This window comes from Perna viridis, chromosome 12 (genome assembly GCF_037379345.1).
Source record: "Perna viridis isolate PV_CMFRI_1.1 ecotype Kerala chromosome 12, ASM3737934v1, whole genome shotgun sequence".
In the NCBI taxonomy this organism is placed as follows: Eukaryota; Metazoa; Mollusca; class Bivalvia; order Mytilida; family Mytilidae; genus Perna; species Perna viridis.
Genome location: NC_142456.1, coordinates 31,839,059 through 31,847,694, shown reverse-complemented (window position 1 = coordinate 31,847,694; position 8,636 = coordinate 31,839,059).

Below are 8,636 nucleotides of genomic sequence, written 5' to 3'. Positions count from 1 at the left end.
GCAATAATAAAAATTTTGTGTATTGAAAAATAATACAATTTCTATGTGCATATTGTTTATTGCGCGAAGTGCAGTAAACAATAAACGTATTTCAACTTAATTTGACCTATTAATATATAAAAAGGCATACCTTACACTTTGATAATTATTTCAAGGTGTAATGAGGGATATATAATTGGAAAATGCAATAAAATATCTGCGTTTTTTTCTTCATGTGTCACACCTATTACACATTCTGTCTGATAATTAGTCAGAACAGTACTTTATACTTTAGTATAAATGAACAATCCAAATTTCACTTATAAGTTGAAGTATTGACCAGGTTCACTGGCATTAAATGTATAATATATGTTCTTGTTCTTTAATTTTAAAAAAAAAATCTTCCATTTTTTTTAATCATATTGACAAAGCTAGTAATTGCAAAGATTAACAGTAAAAGCAATAGTTGTCATATGTCTTATACGTCAATACTTATTTGTTGTTTTCTTTTGTTTACAAAAAGATGATAAATATACACAAGATCTCTTGTGATTACAATCGTAATATCATAATTAGAATTATCAACAACCTGTGCTCCAGTGAAGGCAGCATTTGTCATAACGTCAGTGATGTGTGAAACGAAATATTTTAAAAGCAGATATAGCAGAAATAGATTTGTTTGCACATTCAAAAAATTAATTAGGGTTATGATTAAGTGACGCTGACGAGATGTTTAAATTTGAAATATAATATGAATATGAGTTATTTACAAAAGCTCATGGAAAAAACGAAAATAAATGTCATATGTTGATTTAAGGGCATGACTTATTACAGTCGTTATCTATCAATATGCAAATATATGCAATATGCAAAAAGTCTAAAATGTTGATTATATGATAGTGGACATGGATGAAAATCTGGTTTAATAAGCAAACTTTCCTCTTTTCACTTCTACTACTTTTATTGTTATGATGCATTAATAATCGATTTGTTCACCGTGCTAGCTTCCTTTTCCTCCTTCATCTACTCCGGACGTGACATTTATGGGCAACTCGGCAGATGTTTTTAGAAAAGGATAGGACGTTAACCTTATCAGTGTACCTGGTCCATGTTCCCAGATTTTTGCAAAGGCCGAGTTGCTCATTTACTTTTGTTCCTTTTGTACGTCTTTGTTTTTAATTATTTCATGTTCTTTGTTGTGTTTGATTTCTTTGCCTTGTTTGTCGTTATCTCTGGAATAAATTCCTTTAATTACCGAAGCTAGGTTTCTCTTATTACTCTTTCATGCAATGACGACATAATTGCTAAAATAGAACGATCCTCGAGCATTGTTAAAATAAAGATATTTAGAAGTACTAGCTTTGGCCTCGTCCTAATCATATGAAAAAAAACATGGGTTTTCTGGGTATTTTTTAATCATGAATCAGTGCGAAACGTTTCACGTGGTGACTAAAATTTTAAACAAAACAATTTAGATTAGAAATGTTCGTTTAATTTTCATGGAGTATGTACGTAAATAAGAATAATAATAAGAATAAATTGGGTAGAAGTGAAATCTAAAGATCTTTAATTGCAGAGATAAATGAAATAGAAAACGATACAGGGATAAAACAGCACAACATTCAAAACGTCAAGAACACCAAAAGGAAATGAGCCAGTTGTCTCTCGTTTTAAACCGTTGAATACATACGCGGTCTGATGGGTCGTATATAGGAGTTTACATGAACTTTGTGTTTCATTTAAACATTTTCCATTTGGGAAAAACCCTCGATCATTATAAAACACTGCTACCTTCCGTTAGTCCGTTTTTAAAACATTTAACCAAATTAAATCGACATAAAACATACTCTCTGAAAATCAAATGTTTTATGTCCATACATTTGTGATTGATCAACCAAACAGAACGAACCCTTATATATATATCTTATTTATATATTAATTACAACAATTTAATGATTGTTAAAATTGTTTATTTGTAAACTTCTTCTGTCAAAAACGTTTTTGATGAATGCAGTTATTCGTATGGTGTTCTTCCTCAGCATATTATTAGTAATAATTGGACTGCAACATAAGTCCAATGTATTCAATACGTAGATGATAGAAATATACTTTGCTTAGATTTCGGACCGAGATTTACTTGACCAAACTATCATGAAATTTTCTAAATTTATTTGCAGATCCCGATTTTCCTGATCTTAACGAGTTATGTCAATTTATTCATATCATCAACAAGAAAAAAAAAGAAGAAAAAACAAATGGAAAACAAAGAAAATTGATTTTTCAGTGATCGAACAGTAATTCCCTTCGACCGGCACAAGTGTGTCGTCACAACAACATATTTCATAGATTTTTTTTAAGTTTTAGAATGGTCATGTTACAATGCAATTTCGAACTTTATATTTTAGTATGGGTCCGAATGCATTTTTGATTTTCGATTAGCCTAACATTGAAATTGAACTAGTCCATTTCGAAAGAATAATTCCTCCTTAACTTTGCGTTCGATTGCATTGAACTTTCATGGAATGAATATGGTATAGTGTACCTGTTATTTTACCTTTAGATGTTTCATGAAATTTTGGCTTCCATTTAGCTATCATGGAGTTTCATATTTTTTACATTTTTTTCAATACGTCTAAAAAAAATTGTTTTGAAAGTTAAGTTTTAACTGCATTACCGTATGCAAACACAAAAAGGTGAATATTTTTGTTTGAACGGAGGAAGAGAGATTTTATACTTCAGTTTAGAGAATCAATAGGATTCACTTCGTGTTACAGGCTTTAAAAATAAAAACACAAATTTTTTTTACTGAATTTGATGTTGATTTAAATGGCGGCATGATGCATGAAACTTCTTACAAACCGCTAAATGGAATTGTAGGAAATTTTATTATAAATTAAGGCCTCAGAAGTTGATGAAAAATCGTCCTATGTCTGCACGTAGATATAATATTTGCATATCCTGAGTTGATCAGGAATACTTCTCGTTGACTAGTCGTACAAAGAGAAGTCACAATCAAATCTAGAATCTAGAACGCTTTATTCTGCGGTTCTCGGCCTTATCTGTCTACCAGGTCTTATAAAAGAAGCCCAGGCAGCTCTGCATATTACCAGCCGCACAAGGACGATAAATGGTATGTCGTAGGCGGAATTGTGGTTCACTTGGTGACTATTTTTTTGTTTATCACCCTCCGCAAAAAAGGCAACTCTTGTACTCAATTCGGAATACCATGGACCTCTCTAAATATGCCAATTGACATGTTCGGTAACATCAGTGGGCGCCATCATACTGTTGACTGTTTTGGCCTTCCTTTTCTAAGAAATGCATGTAGTTTTGCTTGTATTCAATCATCGAGACTGGAGAACATTTCCGAGACTGGTTTGGTTTTCAATAGGTATGTAAGTTTCGTCATGTGACCCCGGGATTTCACGAGAATGTGTCCTAGACTGCCATTCAAAAGCCAGGAAATTTGTCATCTAGAGAGCGTTTAGTTCATAGTTAAGGGCAAACAATCTTTTTGTGTAAAAACTACCGATAAAAATAACAAATTTATATTTATATTAAATTTACATCATTAAATAGAAGATTGTCTTTCTTATATAGCATTTGGAGTACCCGGAAGTAAACAATAAAATGCAGATCGGTCTTCGGTTTTCCATACGTCCTACATAAAAAATTCCGGTAAAGATAATGAAACTACAACGAGACTTACATACCCTATTGCATTTATAATAAACTCTAGAGTATACGAAACAAAGGCTACAGTGATACTATTTGCAAGCTCAAACCAGAAGAGAACCCCGTTGATAATACAAACAATTACAGCCTATTAAAGTATCAATATATATATAGTATGGTTAAATAGCCTTAGACTGCTGTTTTAAATACAGACACACAGATATTAAAAGAAATAATTATTAAAGTGAACTAATCGTATAGAGAAAAAGATAATTACAGAGGGTTACTGTTCTAAAAAGTACTTTTCAAAAATCGACCGTCATCGACATCAAAATGCGTTATGAGGACGACCAGTTCGAGTGCTCAATATAGATAGCCAAACAACTATTGTATATGTCACGCTTTATGCAATTTTTTTTATATAATTGCATAGCCCGAATAACTTATAAAACTGAAATATTTTAGGATTGAATGTTGCATGTACTTCGTAGTGATAAACCTTGACTTGCTTTAGAATAAATGGAAAGAACTTGATATAAACTTTTGAAAATAAACAACATACTTGAGTTGGGATAGGAAGTGTTAAATAATTTAAAATTCTTTCATTATATATGTTTATTGTATGTATACACTCCATTTAAATTTCTCATAAACTGAATTTCGTACTATCCCTGCGTTATGTTTGAACAAAGAAAGAAGGTCTGTAATACCTATTCACTTCTAATGAATGCTCTCAATATTTGTCTTTTTGTTTTATTTCTGCTTTGCTCTTTCAAACTCATGTAAGCATCAAAGTAACTTGGATTGATTTCATTCTCTCTCAGATGAAATCTCGATAGACTTTAGTGAAATTGAATATGATACAAACATATCACGGATTTCAAGATTTGTGGTCCTTACCGTGGCCTAGGTCTACGTCCTTAAGGAAGACTCAATTAGTGATTCTGTGCTATATCTGCGAGTTGCATGGAAATCATAAAATTGAAACGTATTTATATAGAATGATACCGGTGTATGTACATACTACACAGAAGACATTCAGAAAGTCCGATATTTGTTTAAATAAAGGTTGTATGTGAAAAAAAATCATATGTTCATTTAAAAGTCCGAAACTTTTTTAACTACAAGTAGAATGTTAAGAAAGCGTGTGATCATTAAAAATCCGAAATTGTCTTTAACTACAGTTTGTATGTGAAGAAACAAAACTTTTTCTGCATACAATCTAACTTTTCTATTTGTTTTATTCTGATTTTTGTTCTCAAATTGCCTTCCATTTCTTTTTTGTTCAGATGACTTATTTTTTTTCATTTTACTGTTGTTTTTTTTTTTCTTGCTGGTTATGGATATTTGCATTGTCCTTTTTCTTTTAGACATAGCGGCCGCCGTAATTTATACTTAAACTGTATTGATACCTTTATATGTCTTAATGAGTGTTTGATTTTAATTCCATTTGTCTATTTTATATGTATTTGAATAAACTAAGTAATAAGAATTGTAAGCTGCCAAGTTTTTTTTCTTATCTGTAATAAGAATCCATAAAACTTAGATTGATATCATTACTTAAAATGTTTTACACGGTGGGCACCATGAACTAGATATAATTTGACTATTCCGCCGTAAAAAAAAAACATATACCGTATATTCGTTTATTTTGACGGTGTATAATTTGGTAATTTTGAGGTAAAAAGGTATACGAAAAATGTTTGCGATTTCGCAGAGACATTGCGCGTGGCGGAGGTGAAAATTACATGAAACTGCAAATATGCTATCGATATGCAAATCATGGAAAATGACATAAGCTAAAATTTGAATTTCATAAGGTACGAGTGAAAAGTGTACACGTACAAGTCATGACGCATATGATAGACAATATACTAACAGGCACATAATTATATTAGTTGTATTCTTTCATTAAGAATACAACTACCATTTTTCAAAACTTCAGTCGCTTAATTAATTTTCTATTTAGTATTGCAATAGCAATTTCCAGGTGTATATATCGTTATGAAAGAGTAATCAAGAGAACCAAGGTTATAGCGGTAATAAAAATAATTTAATCCAGGGATTAAGACCAGACATGGAAAACAGACATACACTACAAGGAACATAAAGTAACTAAAATCAGACATACAAAGTAACAAAAGCAAATGAGCAACTCGGACTCCATTAAAAACTGGGAGCATGGCCCAGGCGCACCTGTAGGGTAAGCGTCCCCTGCTTTTCTAGAAACACCCGCCGAGTTGCTCATAAAAAGGCAAGTCCGAGGTAGACAAAAGATGAAAGGAAAACTGTAACCCGTTGAATAAATCAGTTTTTTCTTGGTGCAGATGGATACTTTATAACGATCCACGAGTTCATGATGACGAACATAAAACTTCTGTAGTGATCACTTCAATCTTTTAGCAACATAACCCTGTTCCTGAAGCCTATTTGTTAGAGTTCTAGCGCGATGCAAATAACCATTTTGATAAAATTGTAAAATGAATTAGTTGTATGTACTCTGACGTGTGCAGTTTAGGTAACTAATACCGATCAAAATGTGTACTGGCAAACACCAGGCAGTTGGTGGCACATGACAAGTTTTGTTTTCAAATGTTCAAATGTTTCATATCACAAATGTATTCTTTCTCAAAATTGAATGCATATAAGTTTGTCAATCAGTAGGCATGACAAAAAGAAAGAATTGTAGGATAAGTTTTTTCTGGTGTTTTAAAAGATGTGGAATCATATGATTGTGACTGATATTGAAAATGTTGGATATTTTGCAAAGAAATTAAATACATTATTTAAATAAATTATATGACTGAATAAAAAAAAAAGAAAATGAGTGTAGTAATTAGAACGATGACCAAGATATCTATAATCTGTTGACAAAAAAACAATACCAAGAAACACACACGATTTCATGAATCGCACATATTATATCTTATATATACATACACCATTTTAATTAATAAATATGTTTTGGGGATCTTTTAATTAATATTATCTGTTTTTATAATATATGAAAATCATCTGGTGTTGTCCACTTGTTTGCAAGTAAATGTTGGTTAAAACAATGTTATATTACACAATTCAAAAAAAGATAAGCTGAAAAATGTTGTATCAAAAGATTTGAATTTCTGAACAATTGTCAAAGATTTTAAATTTGATAATTTGCAAAATATAATAATCTGTGCTTGTTAAATATAGATTATTTTTCATGAGTTTGTTACCGTCCATCCGCCATTGTCACTTTCCATGTCACAGTAAACATCAAAGCAAGTTCCATTGTCTGGGCATATCGAATAAATACCGCTAGTAAAACGCAGACCGTCCATGTCTCAACTGTCTTTGTAATAAATTTCTAGACAAAATAATAATAATAATAACAACATGAAACAGTAACTGATAAAATGCCATAAGGTTGTAGTAAATTGAAGGAGATAAATTGAACTCAACAAACAAGACATGAGAATGAGCGCATACAAACGAACTGGTTTATCATAGACATGTCAATATTGAATCTATCATTTTTACCATATTATAAGTGCTTTATGGTTGACTCATTTGATGTTTATTTATGCTCATATTTCATACACCCAAAAACAACCAACATTAAAAAAAAAACATAATAATCATAAATATTTTTGAAAAAGTTAACAATTAATTAAAACACGAAATATAAGGACAAAATAACTCACTATCATAGTGTTTCCAACCATTCTTAAGAATTCCGCAAACAAGTTCCTTGGAAAAAAATCATTAGAGAAATGTTGGCATGCTCCGTTCTCGACTTTGTATGAAATAGACTTGCATCTCGGATGGTTAACACATGCATAAAGCATACTAATTCGTTTTTAACCTTCAAGACGATTATTTCATTTCTTGTTTCATAAACGTCATCAAACGTTGAGATATGTAACTGGTCGTGGCATATACATGATAATTCGAGACACAGAGCTAGTATTAAGATGTTAAGATGAAAGAAGATTTCTGCCATTATTTATTATTGTTTATAAAAAATAAAACGTACAACAAACAATTTAGCTCAAAAGTTTTGATTCAACAAATATCATCTATTACTAGTTTATCATTATCCAGAAATCAGAGAATGTACGATTTTCATTCACGTACTCGTCATAGAAGGAATTAAATGACCAAACTCTTGAATTGTATTGGACTCTGTGGAATAAATGCTCCAAATAAAACATGAATCATCACTTGTTCTTATTATGTATGCTTGAAATTTTTCACAATACTTCGCACGTGCAACAACATGCCTCTATCTGTTTGAAAAATAACATTGACATGTATATATGCTTTCAATCTAACTCAACGCATTTGCAAATAAATGCCTCCATTTGGTTCTTTAAAGTCCAATTCGAAAACCAAATTTTGCAGTTATTTCCATACACGATATGCAAATAACTTCTAAAATTTATTTTCATTTAAATTCTGCATTGCTCTTAGAAAAAAAAAAAAACAATGAAACAGTATATCTTGTTTAAATAAAAAAAAAAATTACATTGTGTGCGTTCTACTTTAGTAATTCAAGCAAATATTTTATTTAAAGTATTCAAAGCTCAATAAGAGAGAACAACGAAAAGTTATCAGGCCATTTATTTTCTTTATTACTTTTACGATTACAAATCATTCATACCTTAATAATATATCCACATTACCATCAATAAGAGGCTGCACAGTCCATTACATTTGTCAAGTTTTTAAGACAAAGTCTTTATAATGATCAGACACGGGTTATTCATGCATGTCAAAAAACCACCGAATTCACTCTTATTTCTTGTTCAGAAACAGTTGCAGACCAAATAAGTTTATATGGTTTTTGCTCTTTTGAGATAAAATTATATATATATATATACAACGTCTCAGAATGTGACGACTCTATTTGCTACACTGCTCCATCGGATCAAATTGATACAGGGAAGATATATAAAAGTATAGAAAGGTCTGAAAAATTCCCAACGATGTTAGAACTGTCA